This window comes from Larus michahellis, chromosome 4, assembly GCF_964199755.1.
Source record: "Larus michahellis chromosome 4, bLarMic1.1, whole genome shotgun sequence".
Classification (NCBI taxonomy): Eukaryota; Metazoa; Chordata; class Aves; order Charadriiformes; family Laridae; genus Larus; species Larus michahellis.
The window spans coordinates 22,657,968-22,674,813 of NC_133899.1; the positions used below are offsets into that span (position 1 = coordinate 22,657,968).

The window sequence follows — 16,846 nt, forward strand, 5'->3', positions numbered from 1 at the left end:
TATTATTAGGAGGGCTGTGCGCTAGTAGTGGTGATGCAGCCTTTGTTAGCTTCTCCGGGAGTATGGGTAGAGGACCTTCTATCTTGGTGTGGTGGATGCTGCTCCAGCTATGGAAGGGTGTCCTGAGGAAAAATCAAATGTGGGTGATGGAGGCCTGTCTTGGGAACCTTCTGGGCCAAATGCCTTCTGGCTGTGTCTGATCTCTTGCTGGGGATACGTTAAAAGGGGCTGTGACGTACAGGTGCTTGCCATGGGTATTAATGCCCTACAGTACAATGGGATGAGTGCATCTACAGATTGTCTTGATGGCAGTGAAGGAAGTTATCGAAATTAAGGGACGGTGACTTCTTGCAAAGAACGTGTATTGTGGAGGAGTTCAGTAGTCTGTAGCAGAGGCCGCCAGAAGTCCATTTGCAATAAATCGAGGGGGATGCTGTTAATCAATCCGAAATACAAAGAGACATGAAAGATCAAAGCAGAGAGAGCCTCTGACCTGCGGTGGCTGGGGGAGGAGGGCTGTGATCCTACCACTGCTGTCTCCGCTTCCACAGACTGGGCAAACCCTACACGTCCATGTGGAGCATCTGGGAAACGTCCTGTCGCTTAAATGCAGGTTACTTGGGAGCAGTTAGCAATGCCGAAAATCTGAGGTTCGGTAGAAGCCGAGGGGGAAAAGCAGCCTGAGAACTGCTCCAAAAACTTCCCTTGGAGGGCTTTGTCGCTGCCAACTTAACTAGGTTTTGACCTGAAAAGTAACTTGTATCTGTCTTGAACATCCTGAGAGGTTATCAGTATGTTTAGAAATGGCAGGTTTTGGTGCTGCGTAGTGGAAGAAATGGGAGCGAAGTGGGTCAGTGTGTTGGTTCAGCTCCAGAGTTGGTGATCCGTTTGTGCAGAACGTGTTTTTAGAGGGATTCCTCACCGCTCGAGAGCTCACCTGGATAGGTGAAGTTTCCTGTGGAGCTTAGAACACCGGTGGTTAATAAACATACACTGCCAAGAAAAAGATATACGTTACAATATTTAAGATTTCTGGCCTTTGTAAGTCAGAGCCTTTTGGATTTGTCTACAGGGGTCTCTGATTTTTGGAAACGGGGTGTATTTTGAAGTGAATCTCCTGGTTGTCACCACTTGCTGTACTTTGATTTACATCTTCAGTTGTGCTACCCTTGTTTCTTCCAAACTAAACTGGAAGGATGCGCTCCAGGATCACAGTTAGTGCACTCCAGCTGCTAATAACTATTCAGTCCACAGGACAAGGCTAAGTAATACAAGGTACCTATCCCGATTACAAAAAAATTGTTTAAAAATCTCATACTGGAGAAGTAGTGTTCTGAGACTGGTTGAACCTCGTTCTTTCATTCTCCAGACCTGCTCTTACTGTGCTCTACCATGTGCTATTTTCAAAATAGCTTTTGATTATTATTATTATTACTTTTAAATTTAAGTCCAAATGAAGCTCATGCTACAGAAATAGATAAGAACTTTGGGCTCGTAATAAAACAAAAGGATTTCCTTTGAACTTGTTTTCACATATTTTTAGCGCAATAATTTTTCCCGTATGTAATCAATTTCATGTGTTCAGCGTATGTAAAATTTCATCATGGGAAAGTAATCTGAGAAATACTCATTTTCTGTTTATTCTGGGCATCTCTGGTTCATTTATATTATTTCTTTTTTTTTGTCTTCACTCTCAATTCTATGTGTTTGCGATGCCTGACCAAATTTTAAATGCACCATGGCTGCCCTGCTGCGTCTATGATAAGAATCTGAGTTCCTCTGGTGTTGCTTAACTCACCCTCATCTTGTTTTCTCTTCCTGCATCTACTCTCTGCAGATCAGTAAACACCCTTTAAAATGGTTGTTCTTTCTCAAAATGGTATGATCTTTATTAAAAAGCAAGAAAGTTCTACGTATCTTTGTGAAGCTTGTGGTTTATGATTGACCTGTCCGCTGCCAGTGGAGGTCTGCTGAGCTCCACTCAATTGCTCAGACGTCTTCTCCCCATCCCACGTAAGCTTTCTGCTTTCCAGTCAGTTTTCTCAGATCCTAGTTTGGGTGCTGAGGTCACCTGAACTTGTATGAAAATCCCAGCTTGAATATCGAAATGGATTTGATGCATTTGCCATGAATTTATTCATATCTCATCTTCTAGAAGAAGTGGAAATTCATTCTTCCACATTCATCAGCTTTTCACATATCAACAGCGGGCTTTCTGACAAAGCTTGGATTTGTAAGATCTAAATTTTGGAGACATCCAAAGTTAAAACTTACCGGTATACGATTAAAAGAATTAACTGGGTGTACTGTGTGTGGATACATTGTGGTACGGGAGGGGAAGGCTGTGGACAAGGATGGCTGTGATGGTTTTGTTATAAAATACATGTTGGGTTATGTGGATTGATATTTTAGATTAAGATTGTGTTTTTAGGGTGTTGGAATAATCTGAAGTCAGATGAGTAATTTTTTTTTTTTTAACATGTGTATATTGTCTTGAAATTGGTGGTTTGCAAGCTTTTTGGTCTTGAGGAACATAGTAGCATTTCGCTTTCCTGCCGCTCCTTTGTCTTGCAGGGTGTCTTGCATGTGCCTGGCCCCTTCTGGGGATGTGGCTTTTATGGAGCCTGGCAAAGGTGGTGAGCTCATAATCAGCACTGAAATAAGAGCTTGATGTCTACTTCCCTACCCGCAGAAGGGAAACTGTAGGAGCATGGAGGAGCCCAGCTTAGGAAGCTTGAGCTCTCCTGTTGGGTAGATCCTTCACCAACTTTTACTACAAACGCGTGGTGCAGGAATTGCAAGAAATGCACAGATGTGTGTGGTGGTTTATGTATTGTTCCCTCCTCCTTCCCAACAGGTCTCGTTTTGGGGAGTTGTGATGCTGAAGTGTGGTGTGTAGGATCTGTAGTTTATAGTGGATGGACTGGCACAGCTTTTATAAGCTGTCCAGAATCAGCAAAACAAGAAAAAAACCAGGCTGGACGGGGCTTTGAGCAACCTGGTCTGGTGGGAGGTGTCCCTGCCCAGGGCAGGGGGTTGGAACTGGGTGGGCTTTAAGGTCCCTTCCAACCCGAACCATTCTGTCGTTCTATGAAACGCAGCTATATTTGTACCTGGAAGCATGTGCAATCTCTTTCTTTACCCTCATGGCTGCCAAAGCCTCCGTCCCCATGCGCTCCTGTGCTCTGCTCCTTAGGTGTGCCTCCCCTACTTAGGTTATCTTACCCATAGATGGGTACAACATGTTTAGGTGGGACATGTTTTAAAACATGAGCCTTCTGCTAAGAGCTGATACTGGGCTGGTTGGCATGGCCTGGAGCAGTTGGGCGGGTACCTTGAGAGCACTGCAGTGACGCTTGCTGCGGGGTGACACAGGGGGGGTGATGATCGAGTCCTTGAATGAGGTTGGACCTGACACTCCTCAAATATGGCCAGACCTGACACCTTCTATCAGATGCGTTCAGAGCTGGAGAGTAACAAAACCAACTCCTGAACCATAGAATTGGGGTGGATAACCTGAATTTAGGTTAAATTTAATCTCCTGTTTTATTTATGGCTATTTGACTAATCTGATAGCCTTCTATGATGGCATGACTGGATGGATAGATGAGGGGGAGGGCAGTAGATGTGGTCTACCTTGACTTAAGCAAGGCCTTCAACATGGACTCCCACAGCGTCCTCATAGGGAAGCTCAGGAAGAGTGGTCTTGATGAATGGACAGTAAGGTGGATAGATAACTGGTTGAAAGACAGAGCTCAGAGGGTGGTGATTAGGGGCACAGAGTCTACCTGGAGGTCAGTGACGAGTGGTGTTCCCCAGGGGTCAGTAGTGGGTCCAGTCCTCTTCAATATATTCATCAATGACCTGGATGAGGGGACAGAGTGCACCCTCAGCAAGTTTGCTGATGACACAAAGCTGGGGGGGGGTGGCTGGCACACCGGAAGGCTGCGCCGCCATCCAGAGAGACCTGGACAGGTTGGAGAGTTGGGTGGAGAGAAACCTTATGAAATTCAACAAGGGCAAGTGGAGGGTGCTGCACCTGGGGAGGAATAGCCCCATGCACCAGGACAGGCTGGGGGCTGACCTGCTGGAGAGCAGCTCTGTGGAAAGAGGCCTGGGAGTCCTGGTGGACAACAGGATGACCATGAGCCAGCAATGGGCCCTTGTGGCCAAGAAGGCCGATGGCATCCTGGGGTGCATCAAGAAGAGTGTGGCCAGCAGGTGGAGGGAGGTCATCCTCCCCCTCTGCTCTGCCCTGGGGAGGCCGCATCTGGAGTGCTGTGTCCAGTTCTGGGCTCCTTAGTTCAAGAAGGACAGGGAACTGCTGGAGAGGGGACAGCAAAGGGCTACCAAGATGATTAGGGGACTCGAACACCCCTCTTCTGAAGAAAGGCTGAGGGATTTGGGTCTTTTCAGTCTGGAAAAAAGACAACTGAGGGGGGATCTTATCAACGCTTATAAACACTTAAAGGATGGGTGTCAGGAGGATGGGGCCAGGCTCTTCTCAGTGGTGCCCGGGGACAGGACAAGGGGTAATGGGCACAAACTTGAGCACAGGAAGTTCCATCTCAACATGAGGAGGAACTTCTTTCCTGTGAGGGTGGCAGAGCCCTGGCACAGGCTGCCCAGAGAGGTGGTGGAGTCTCCGTCTCTGGAGACATTCCAAACCCACCTGGAGGTGTTCCTGTGCCACCTGCTGTGGGTGACCCTGCTCTGGCAGGGGGTTGGACGGGATGATCTCCAGAGGTCCCTTCCAACCCTATGGTTCTATGATTTATGTAAAAAATAGGATTGTATAAAGTAAAAGTTACTGCCTTTTTCCCCTTCAGACCCCCTTCAGTTCATGTGTTTGCGTGTATTGATTGTCCTGTCTGCATGTCTGCAGCCAGAAGAACTGCCGCCAGACATTTGGTCGGGTTTTTAGGGAGGCGTTGTCTTTATTTTCTTTTTTTTTTTTTTTTTGTCTTTTTAATTAGACTAGCTTTTGGGCACACAGGCTTCAGGTCCGAATGGAGGAGGCAGACCAAAAGCTGAGCTTTCGGTAACCATGCTTCACCCGGGAAATAATTGGGAAGGGGCTCAGCCACGTCATTCAATCCGAACAAAACCATGATTTGGTATTTCAAGGGGGTCGCACTGGCCTTGGAAAATTAACCAAAGAAAGTGTTTCCACTGGCTATTAAGTGCTCAGGCGTCAGTGTGGGTGAGTAAGAAGTGATTTTTATTCCGGGGTTCTGGCTGTCCTGCGCCTCTCCATGCCCTAATTTCTGTGCCGTAACTCTCTGGGAGGTGGGCTGGCTCCTTGCAGAGGTTCTGCACTCTTTCCGCATGCAGCGTATTCCCAGGAATGTATGATGCAGGTTCACTGGAGCCTGCCTTTGCGTGGAGCTTTCCGTCAGACAGCAGGTTGTGTTAATGTGTTTTGTGCCACGTGAAAACAAGAGAGTTTCCAAAGTGGAGCGGAGATGGCGTTACGTGGTTGGGGTTTGTGATCTGGCCTTCACCAATATACCACAGGTTGCATCTCCAGCTGTAGCACCGATTGCGGACAATCCGGGTAACCTTAGTGACAGCTAAGAGTTGACTGGCAATTTAGAGACAGCAATTTAGCCACCAACAGGAGCTGTAATCAGCACTGCTTGCTTTTTGGATTTAAAAAAAATAATGCTTTTTAGCAGCTGTACCTCTTATACGAGCCTTTCAGATAAAAGGTAACATCAACACAAAGCTGAATTTCACTACACCTCCAACTGATGGATGGCAGCTATTTTTACTGATGGATAAATGTGATCCTTTTCGGAAAACCCTGTTGCTTTTACCTTAACTGATGTGGAAAGTATTTCAGGAACCTGAGTTTAGAATCTAGAAGGCCTGGTTGCATCCCCTTAACATCACGAGATGAGCTTCTTCTGGAAGACTTGTCTCTCCATAAGGTCTTGTGTTTATATAAATATTTTTTTTTTGTTCCTAATTTTCTTACCTCATTAAATACCATTTTAGGGATTGTTTTTAATAGCAGCTGGATGCTAGCCCCCTGCATTTCGCAGGGAGCTCTAACATGGCTTTTGGCTGAGTCATTTAACTGCTCTGCCTCAGTGTCTCTCTAAAATGGCTTTTGGCCATTACATTGCAAGATTTTTCTGAAGGTGTCTTAATATTTTATGGAGGTCTTCTTGCCCTTCAGCTAAAAGTTGAAAAGTTGGCCTATAAATGAAAATGTGAATTATTTAATATGATGAGACTTGAAGCCTGTGTACGTGATAAGCTGTTGTATCCAACTTGTTCTTTGCCCCTGCCACTTAATAGAGAAATGGCAAAACCCCTCATCTGACTTTTTTTTTTTTTTTAAATCTGTGTCCTACTTTGTTTTGCACCCCCGCACTTCTCCCCACCCCCTCTGGCACGGTGTGTCAGGGAGTGTAATAGGTAGAATAGTACAGTGGTGACCTGATCATGCTAGAGAGCTTTTTGAGCCTTTGTAGATAGAACCAACCTGTTCAGTAGTCGTGCTTTGATGTTGTGTTCTTTACAGGGCTATAAATCACGAGTAGCTTGTCTTGACCTCTCTGGTATAGGAAAGACCAGCTCATGTTCTGACTCTGGCAGGAGACGGCCCATCAAGCTTTTAAGTTAGGAGTTGCCATCTTTACTCATTCAAGGAAGCGGGACGTTTATCTTGATGACTGTGTTCTGTGGTGAGGTGCATAAAAAGTAATAGACAAGTGGCTTCGTTACCAAATCTCTGGGGCAGGTGGAACAGACCATTCCTGTTGACAAGGTGCTGGCCATGTTGCAGCCATCCAGAGCCTTCTGGTTTCGTTTTTTTTCTCTTTATGAGTCAATGGGTAGAGTTAATTAAATTTAGACTGTGGTTTGTTAGTGTTTTGAAGCCTAGTTAACATGCAGTAGCTGTCAAATGGTAGGAGTTGCTGATCTGGTCTAAAAATCGCCATGCCGGTTCAATATTGTTAAAAAGGAAATTTTACAGTGTTACTTTCTGCTTATAGTGTCTGCAGTGGATCAGGCAATGCTTGTTAGCACCCGCGTTCTGCTGGATCTCCCAAATTCTTGCAGGCCTTTTTAGCTGTCTTTTTTGGAGACTTTTTGATCTTTGAATCACCGTGTCCTTTTGTTCCTGCTCTCTGTTAATACAAGAGAGATGCTGGGAGGGCTGGAGCCCCTCTGCTGTGAGGACAGGCTGAGAGAGCTGGGGGGGTTCAGCCTGGAGAAGAGAAGGCTCCGGGGAGACCTTGGAGCCCCTTCCAGTCCCTAAAGGGGCTCCAGGAAAGCTGGGGAGGGACTTTTTACAAGGACATGGAGTGATAGGACAAGGGGTGATGGCTTCAAACTGGAAGAGGGGAGATCTAGATGAGGTATTAGGGAGAAATTCTTTGCTGTGAGGGCCCTCACCCAGGTTGCCCAGAGAAGCTGTGGCTGCCCCATCCCTGGAGGGGTTCAAGGCCAGGCTGGACGGGGCTTGGAGCAACCTGGTCTCGTGGGCAGTGTCCCTCGTGGGGGTGGGACTTGGATGGTCTTTAAGGTCCCTTTCAATCCAAACTATTCTACGATTCTACATTTTCTCTTTTTTTTTTTTCTTTTTTTTTCTGTTCTCCCCCCTCTCCTTTGGATACTTGCCACATTTAAGTCCTCCTTGGTCTGAGCTTTGTCTCTTTTACAGTTGCAAGTGCAAGTACTTTATTCAAAAACATGGAATAGCCTCCCGGCCAACTCTACAGCCAGGCCTGCCAAGAGTCCTGCATTCTTTGATTAGCATCATCTGGTGTTGATCTGTAGGGGCCAAACCAGCCTTGGATGAATCTGCTCGGTCTGCTGGGGGCTGGGGTGAGAGGGAGGCCACTGTATGGCAGTCCCTCGCTGGGACGTGTGCAGTGGGGTGTGCTGCACGGCACCATTACCGTGCACACGATTCGGTGTGATACTACAAAGACTATGGGACCTGAGCATGTCTAACCCCTAGCTTAGGAAGTTTGTCCTCCGTGGGGCGAAGTGGTTTTATTTTCTGTATATGCCTTGGTCCTGTGGTGCAACGTTTGGGCTTCTCCCGCATTCCAACTCTCAATTTTGCCACCTTGCAGAAGATGTAGAAGCTGTTCTGAGAAAGAAAAGGTTGGCGTGTTACTAGCTAGGGCTTCTTCATTTTCTGGTGTCCCTAAGTAAGTGGGGTGTAGGGACATCTTTTTTTCCTTGATGTGTTCTGGGCAGATATCCAGGCCCTTGAAGTTCTGCCAGGAAGATGCTGTAATAGGCGAAGCGCGCTGTTCCCTGATCCTATTCCTGTCCTCCAGCTGGTGTTGTGACTGTACCTAGACAGTTGATCCATGCCAGGACCATGTCTCCCCTATTCCTACCATCCCAGCATGGCTTGCTGTGGCCACTGAGCAGCTATTTTTGTAGGCTGGTTGTGGAAAGAGAAAGCTGAGTTGCAGCATTACTAGTTGGTCTGATTCTGAAGCACGGTTGAATGAAGAAAAACAAAGCTACCTCCTTGCTCTCACCCAAGCATCTGATGTTTATGCGACTTCCTGTGGTTTGGCATAAATGCTGTAAAACTGAACTTACAGCTGAGATGCTGCAGCACCCCAGGTGCTTCTTGGGACAACAGGCTTTTCTTGACCGGGCATTTAGCTTCTAAGGCTGTAGGAGCACGGGGGGCTTGCTCAGCCTACGCTCTGCTGGGGGCAGAGGCATACTTTCACTGCTCCGAGCTAATGTACCCCAAAGGCATATCCACTGGCAAAGCCAAATCTGCTGGAAGATGGTAGAGCGGTCAACAGAGGGTGGTTCTACTTCTGCTGTGATAACAGCTTCTTCCCCATGCTTATTTTTGTCCCATCCCTGCAGACACCAGTCCCTCCTTGGGACTGTTCTGTCCAGGACGTTGTAGAAGCAACGTCTTACTTCTCCCCGCACCATATTCATCTGTTCAGCCTCTGTTTAATGTACCTTCCCCTCCACTGACATCATCCTCTACTGCTGCCAAAGACCCGGAGCTGGCTGAGCACCAGCACGGCGCAGCGCATGGACATGGCCCAGCCTCTGGCCAGAACGTGGTCCAGCAGCGACTCTGGACTCCGGAGCTGGCTCCACCCTCAACATCCCATTCCACAAGCACTGTACAAGCAAAAGTTGTACATCTGTTTCTGCTGGACTTTGGATTCAATAAATCTTATTAAAATTATTTTGTTGGGTTTATTTCAGTGTGTCGACACAAGTTCTTGTCCCTCTGCAGCTAGTGTTTGCACGCGTCATGCCCTGGCACAGGCAGCTGTGGGAAGCTAGGGTTGTTGTCCAGAAGAGTGGGAAGAAGAATGCCACTGGCAAAAAGCTGGACAAGAACAGGGAGGAGAGAAAAATGAAAAATGTTTCAAAATACAAAGAGAACGAAGTAGGTACAGTTAAAATTTGGAAAGACACAGACACTGCAAAGACTGCAGAGCAGTCAATGAGGTCTGTCCAGAAGACTAAGCCTCCAAAGTCGTCACATGTTATTTGGGATATAGCAGAGGCAAATCCACTATTTACAAATCTTACTGCAGATTCTTTCTGAGGAACTTCCGTCTTGTCTTCCTGTGGCCAAATACATACTTCACTGGCCTCGCTTACTACTTGAGATGTTTCGGGTTTCTGTGATTGCGGGTCAGGTTACCGCTGAATTTGTTGTGAGCAAGGAAGACCCTGCCCCTTGCAGCAGCTTCTGCCCCAGGTACCGATTGCCTTGAATGTGTTGGCTGGGCTGCAGCGGAACACATTTCTCCCCTGGAATGGGCATGGGCAGGAGGCGATCCACATGTCAATGGTAAAGTCCGTCTGTCTGCCATCTTTTTAAGCTTGGCAAGTGGCAGAGCAGGAGGAGTCTGAGGTGTCAGGCTGTAACTTATTGGAACAACCATCTTTTCCATGATCCCTGTCAATGTTGCCTTCCCAGTTCTCCTGTGCCCACTGGTGCGTCTGGCATGTTTGAACCGTGATGCAGGATGTCGTCAGTCTCCGTTCTTCTCCACACTCTGTGCGGAAGGAGCCGCAGGCCCGCGAAGACCTACTGCTCTCGGTACTTTCTGTCAGGGCATCCTGCGCTGCGTTGCCTCTGTTGTGTACCGCCTGACGTTACGTGCTTTCAGAATTGGGCAGCATGTCCAGGTCCTTGTGTTCCTACGTGTGGGAGGTAGCCACGATGGCAGTTTTACCTGCTAGAAGAGGTTCTGTGCATGTTGCTGACGCTCTTGAAACGGGAAGCTAAAACGCCGTGTTACTTCCACAGTGCTGAGAGGTACATGGTGACCCAGCCCAGGAGCACCGCTTCCCCGTCGCTGTGTTGAGAGGCAGAGCCTGATCCCAGATATAGATAGACCTTAGGCCCGTCGCAGGTTCTGCCCAAAAAGTAAAGAGTAAAGCAGGGCTGACGTTGAATGGGCAAGGTGGGATTGGGCAGGGATAGCTGTAGGATAGTTAGGGGTGCTCGTAGCACCCTTTGTCTAACTCCAGTGCTCCCTTAAAGGTGAGTATTTATGAGTTGATCCTGTAACTGTGTCCTGAAGTAACTCAAGTCTTTTCTGCCACGTGGTCTGGCATTGCATAATTCTGGCCTGTTTATCAAGCAGCAGCAATGGAACTTGCTGTTCATTTTTTTTTTTTTTTTCTTCACTGTGTGTTGGGATCAAGATATTCTGCCAAGAAGATCAGCGTATCTGCTTTTTCTTGTTAGCAGGCCAAACAGAACTTCAGTTTGGTGCTGAACATATAAAAATGTCCTCCCAAGCCCTACTCGTTGTTTCTGTTTTTCTCTCTGGTTGGTTGCACAATCTGAGCTGTGCTGCATCTGTCTGGCTGTTCATAAATCCTGTACCTATGTTTGGGGGTTGAAGGGTCCAATTCAAAGGGACGTCATTTTAACCTCTTTTTGTTCACCAGCTGCTGAGGTCCTACCTGCACCTCTATGTTTGCATGTTCAAAGCACTCTTGTCTTCAAAATGACGTGTGGTGACAACAGGAGCCATAGGAGGCAGGATGTTTAGGGTCTGCTTGGACCGCTGCTGTGGGCCAGTTGGACCGATCCTTTCTGTTCTCTGCCTGTCTCCCCTCTTTGAAATGATTTTGTGCTTTTCAAGAGAGGATGGGGAAGGAAAAGGAAGGAGTGAGAGAACTGTGCTAACTGGACCCTCCAGCCACACTCTACCTCACTAGATTTCAGTCTGGTCCTTCGGGGGTCCGTGATCTACTTTTGACGAGAAAAAGAAAAGCATGTTCTCCAATCTTGTTGTCCAGATTTCTGTAATTTTGTAAGGGATCCGCGCTTGCATTTGAGAATTTTTAGACTTGGTCAACTGCACGTAGGTGTGAAGTGTCCATTGTGATAGACATCAGCTATCACCAAGAGACTGAAATGGACGTTATTTAAACCCCACAGCCTTGTTGGAATGGGTTACTGGTCAGAAACGGTTCGTGTTCGTGCGTGGGTACTCCGAGGGTTTTCTGAGAAGCAGCTGCCTGCTCCTTGCTAGCCCAGGCTGGAGGATCGCAAGCCACTGATGGTGGTAGTTGGAAGGTGCTGGAGGGGGGCTGAGGTGGAAGAGAGGAAGGTGGGAGGGGGCTGAGGCTGAGTGCGCCGGCAGTGAGATGACAGATGGGAATCCGCACAGAGAGGGCAGGGTCATGAGAGCGATGATGCGTTTTGGAGTGATTACAATAGCTTCCTGGAAACGTCAGTTCGGTGGTGAAAAGGCTAATAAAGGGGAAAATGCTGGGATTAACTCACAGAGGGCTGGGGAACAGTGCAGAGAACAGCTACAGCCTGCTTCCCTTCTCCACAGAGCACCTTCAGCTCCGTTCGCAAAAGCAACACTGTCAATCCGGAAAAGGTTCAGATGATGACGGGTGGGTATGCAGGGAATAGCTAAATAAGCCAGGAGTTGTCAGTCTGGAAAAGGGATGATTGTGGGGATTTCGTAGAGGTCTATACAGTGATGGATGTTCTGGAGAGACTGAACATGTGGTTTGCTGCCATCTCCAGTGCGAGAACTACAGACTGTCAAATACAAGTAGCAGAAGACACATTTTCACGAGCTTATAGTTACGCTGCGAAACTCCTTGTCGCAGGGTACAGTGGATGGTGTGAATATTTATGTGTGCTTAAAGAAGGATTGGACAACGCAATGGAAAGAAAATCCTTTGAGGAGTAGCAAATGAGTGCAATCTCCATCTGAATCAGTATATCTGTGCTGCAGGGAGTTATAAAGTGGTACCGTTATTCAGTAAGAGCAAGAAAGTGCACGTCCTACGCTTATGCCCTCTCATAAGCATCCGCTTCTTGAGCAAGATACTTCTCTGGGTTGACCCCATATCCCATATGGCCGTTCTTTTTAAGGACATGCAGATAATAAAATCTCGTCTCTGCCTTCTGGGTGGCAGTGGAAGTTGAAATGCTTGAGTACAAGTGGTGTGAAGGTCAAACCTCCCGGAGAACTTGCAGATGTAAGTGTAGGGAAGGCGTATAGGAAGTCTGATTCAGCCCTTATTAAAACAGTGTTAGATTTTGTAAAGGACGAGGCTATTGAGTGACCGGAGGTGTGAGTAATGTCGCAGGAGTCAAAGAAAAGGTTGTAATATCATAGACCTATTACTAGGTGGCGATAGTAAATTGTTAATGATGCAGAAAAGTCCCAAGTTTTCAGCAAGCGTTTTTGTAGATGGAGAGAAGTTGGAGGATGTATTTGCAAAATACACGCGATAAGTTACTTCCCGCTCTGCTGGTAATCCCAGAGAACGCCAAACACATTCGATAGGGATACGCTATTTAAACAAATAAGCCCAGATAACTTTGGCCTAGAAGTATTAGAAGTGCTGATTGTTATTTTTAATTTAGATTACTGGGAAATTTCAGAAGGCTGTCTGAAGTTGGCCAGTGCTGGAATGACCTGTATGCCTTTGCCCCCATGTTTATTCTGGGCAGAATTTTAGAAATACCGATACATTATTTCATTAATAAATAACTAAAAGTTAGGCATATAATTAACGCCACGGAGCTTGCATTTATGGTGAGGACAGTAAGTTCTCTCAAACAAATCCTGCTTGTTTTTTTTAAGCTGACCATGGTGATATGATAAGGGTGACAATAGAAATTTAAAACACTTGGTTTTGTGTCAGGTCCAGATTCAGCAGTATACAACATCTGAGTTGAAAAGGTTGACTCTGTATGTCATTAGCAAAGTGCCGGGTGAGCAAGATTTCCTTAACTGGTGGTTGTCTGTGGAGAACATGATTCAAATCAAGCTTTTTCCAGGCACTGTTTTGATACATACCAAATTTGACACCGTCCTCAAAGCCTTTATCCAGTCACTTCTCATTGGAGTTCATTGCATCGATGAGTTCATTGCCGTGTTTGGTGGCACAGCGAGTAGCCGTACTGTGAAGCACAGGTCTTAGAGGAGCAGGAGGAGATTTTTTCAGCAGGATCAGTTGTAATCTGTAGGTCATTAAACTTTTTTTTTTTTTTTTCTTTTACTACAGAACCTGTAGTGTCTGCATTGGCACAAGTATTTTGTGACATTGTCCTCCCGGTTGAGCACGCTGTTGCATATGTCACGATAGCCCTACCTGGTGCGTGGTGTGTAAGCATCTCACTGCTTAAATGGAACTGATGACAAGTTCTCATTAAATGCTTTGTAATGCCAGGAACGTTGTGTATGCAGAAGAGCTAGAAGTTTGTATTCGGGTTGTATTACTAAGTAGCTTAGGAGATAAATTGATTAGAGTTCTCATCTGAAGTTACCAACAGCTTCATTAGAGAAGTTCTGAACTGACACACGTGTAACTGGTCTGTGTTTGGGGACGCTAAAATAATAGATCAGCCGTGGCAGCCTTTCACAGGGCAGCAGCAGAGGAAATAAAAGGGATAGTGGAAAGGAGCCACAGTCTTAAAAACTCAGTATTTCAATGGTGTTTTTACTGGATGGAATCTCAGCAGTGGAAGTTTGACAACAGACTCTAGAGCCCCTATCGCTCCCTCCTTTGTTTTTGGCAATCCGATTTGGCATCATTTTTGAGCTTGCTGAGGGCGCTGTCTGTGCTGCCGTCCTTGGCTTTCATGAAGATATTAAACAGGACTGGTGCTACTGTCAGCAGCTTGTTTGGAGCTGCTCCGAGGGAAGATGGAGCTGACCCTTGGGACATCTCAGTCTGTTCCTGTGGGTCTGTGGGACTTAACAAGAGGAAATTATTCACCATTTCTAGACTAGGAGTCCTTCACACCTCTCACTCCCAAACTTTGCCCCGAGGTCCAAATTCTCAGACCGTGGCATGTTTCAGTCTTGCTCCATTCCCTGCCTTTCCCCTTGGCATTCATGTGGTGTGGTGCAACAAATGGAGGGCCTTGGCGTGCACCAGGTGTTTCATGGTTTTCTGAGAAACCCCAAGCATGTGGGTCCCGCTGATGATAAGATACCTGAGTGCATGTAGCTGAGCACTATTTGATGGGATTAAGTTTCTAGTGCCATCACGTAGTTGTTGGGTTTTTTGTAGGAAAATGATGGCTGGCAGAAGTGCTCCAGCCCACCTTCACAGGGCTCCTCTCTGGTTTGCAGTGTGCTTGGTCTTTTTTTGCCTTATTGCAGAATGTGCACTTTACTTTCTACTTTTTAACCCCTCTCCTCCCATGGTCACTGCGTTTCTTCTGTAGTCCTTTTGCCAAAACCATTGCTCCACACTGAACAGGTTCTGCACTACCCTCGGGTTGTATAAGGTCAGTAGATGGTCAAAGCACCTTCTTTCGCTTCTGCTTCAGTTGGCGCAGTCTGCCTAAGGATCCAAGCATTTCTGTTTAAAAGAAGGTGGTTGTTACTGATGCTGTGTCTGTCTCAGGCTTTTTGATAGAAGCACATCTCTCTGTGAGGTGTGGTTTTGATTGTGTAATTCATAGGAAGGCTCCAAAGAACTGTAGAAGATCCTGATTCTTCTTGAAGTCTTACAATAAGACAGAGTGTGTCATGCTTTCTTTAAACTCTCTGGTGAGAGGAATGTTCCCCATGACTCCCTGCCTGCCGTAGCTGGTCTCCTAAGAGGGGCGAGGATAAGCAGTAATGACAACTGAATTTGGCAGGGATGGGTTAGTAGGTTCAGGTGGCATTTGCTGAATCACTCTGTGGCCACAACCAACATCTTCATCAATGATATAGACAGTGGGATCAAGTGCACCCTCAGCAGGTTTGCCGATGACACCAAGCTGAGTGGTGCGGTCGATGTGCCAGAGGGATGGGATGTCATCCAGAGGGACCCGGACGAGCTGGAGAGGTGGGCCCGAGCAAACCTCATGAAGTTCAACAAGGCCAAGTGCAAGGTCCTACACTTGGGTCAGAACAATCCTCGTCATGAGTACAGGCTGGGGGAGGGTGTGATAGAGAGCAGCCCTGTGGAAAAGGACTTGGGGGTACTGGTGGATGAAAAGCTGGACAAGAGCCAGCAATGTGCACTTGCAGCCCAGAAGGCCAATCGCATCCTGGGCTGCATCAAAAGAAGCGTGGCCAGCAGATCCAGAGAGGGGATTCTGTCCCTCTACTCTGCTCTGGTGAGAACCCACGTGGAGTACTGTGTCCAGCTCTGGAGCCCTCAGCACAAGAAGGACATGGACCTGTTGGAGCAGGTCCAGAGGAGGCCACAAAGATGATCCGAGGGCTGGAGTACCTCTCCTACGAAGACAGGCTGAGAGAGTTGGGGTTGTTCAGCCTGGAGAAGAGAAGGCTCTGGGGAGACCTTCCAGCCCCTTCCAGTCCCTGAAGGGGGCCTACAGGAAAGCTGGGGAGGGGCTGTTTGCAAGGGCATGTAGCCATAGGACAAGGGGCAATGGTTTAAACTAGAGCAGGGCGGGTTTAGATGACACATTAGGAAGAAGTTCTTTACACTGAGGGTGGGGAGACACTGGCCCAGGTTGGCCAGAGAGGTGGTGGAGGCCCCATCCCTGGAGACATTCAAGGCCAGGCTGGATGAGGCTCTGAGCAACCTGATCTAGTTGAAGATGTCCCTGCTCACTGCAGGGGGGTTGGACTAGATGGCCTTTAGAGGTCCCTTCCAACCCAACACGTTCTGTGATTGGATGATTCTGCAAGAGTCCTGAAAAGCAAAGACCGGTGTGTTGCCTGAGGAACACTTCAGCTTTTAAAGGGTGGATTAATCTCTCTTCTTTGCAATAGTTAGTGGTTATATGTGGCGTTTCTACATGTAAGAAATTCACAAAAGAATTTACAACAGAATTGGGGTGGAACAGAACAAAATCAGGAACTCAGAATTACTGTGTGATGTAGAAAAGGGCAAGTAGGCCAGTAAAGCTGAGCCCAGCTTTACCCCTTGGCACAGCATTACTGGCAGAAGAAATAAAAGATATTAATGTTACAATTGACTTGGAAAATTGCCCGTTGACATTTAAGGCTTGTGTTTTAAACTGTCCGCAGAACGGGAAATGTTGTTGCCTAAGGGGAGCGCGGAAATCCTTATAAACTGTCAGAAGGGAAATGTAAGTACGAGAGTGCAAACATTGCCTCAAGCTGCTCGGTGACGCCTGCGAGCAGCACGTATGGACAAAGCTTTTATTAAATTTTATTTTTATTAAATGGTTTTACTGGAAGATTGTTTTAGTGGGAAACACAAATGCTTTACAAAGAGGAGCGTGTTTCACTGCAGGCAAGATAGAACAGAAGCAGGGTTTTACTGTTTTTTTAAAACAAAAAATTGTCTTTATCAACATGACTTTGGCAATCTGTTTTTGTTATTTCTCCTAAGGGACAAATGAAATTGAAACACAAATGATGAGTTGTTATTGATGATCGTTAATTTCAGTTAC

At 46.9% G+C, this 16,846-nt stretch overlaps 1 protein-coding gene across 7 annotated transcripts in view; it reads left to right on the top strand.

Moving 5' to 3' along the window:
* Positions 1-16,846, top strand: part of RANBP10 (RAN binding protein 10) — a 90,269-nt gene that overhangs the window by 31,687 nt on the left and 41,736 nt on the right. The window lies entirely within an intron of this gene.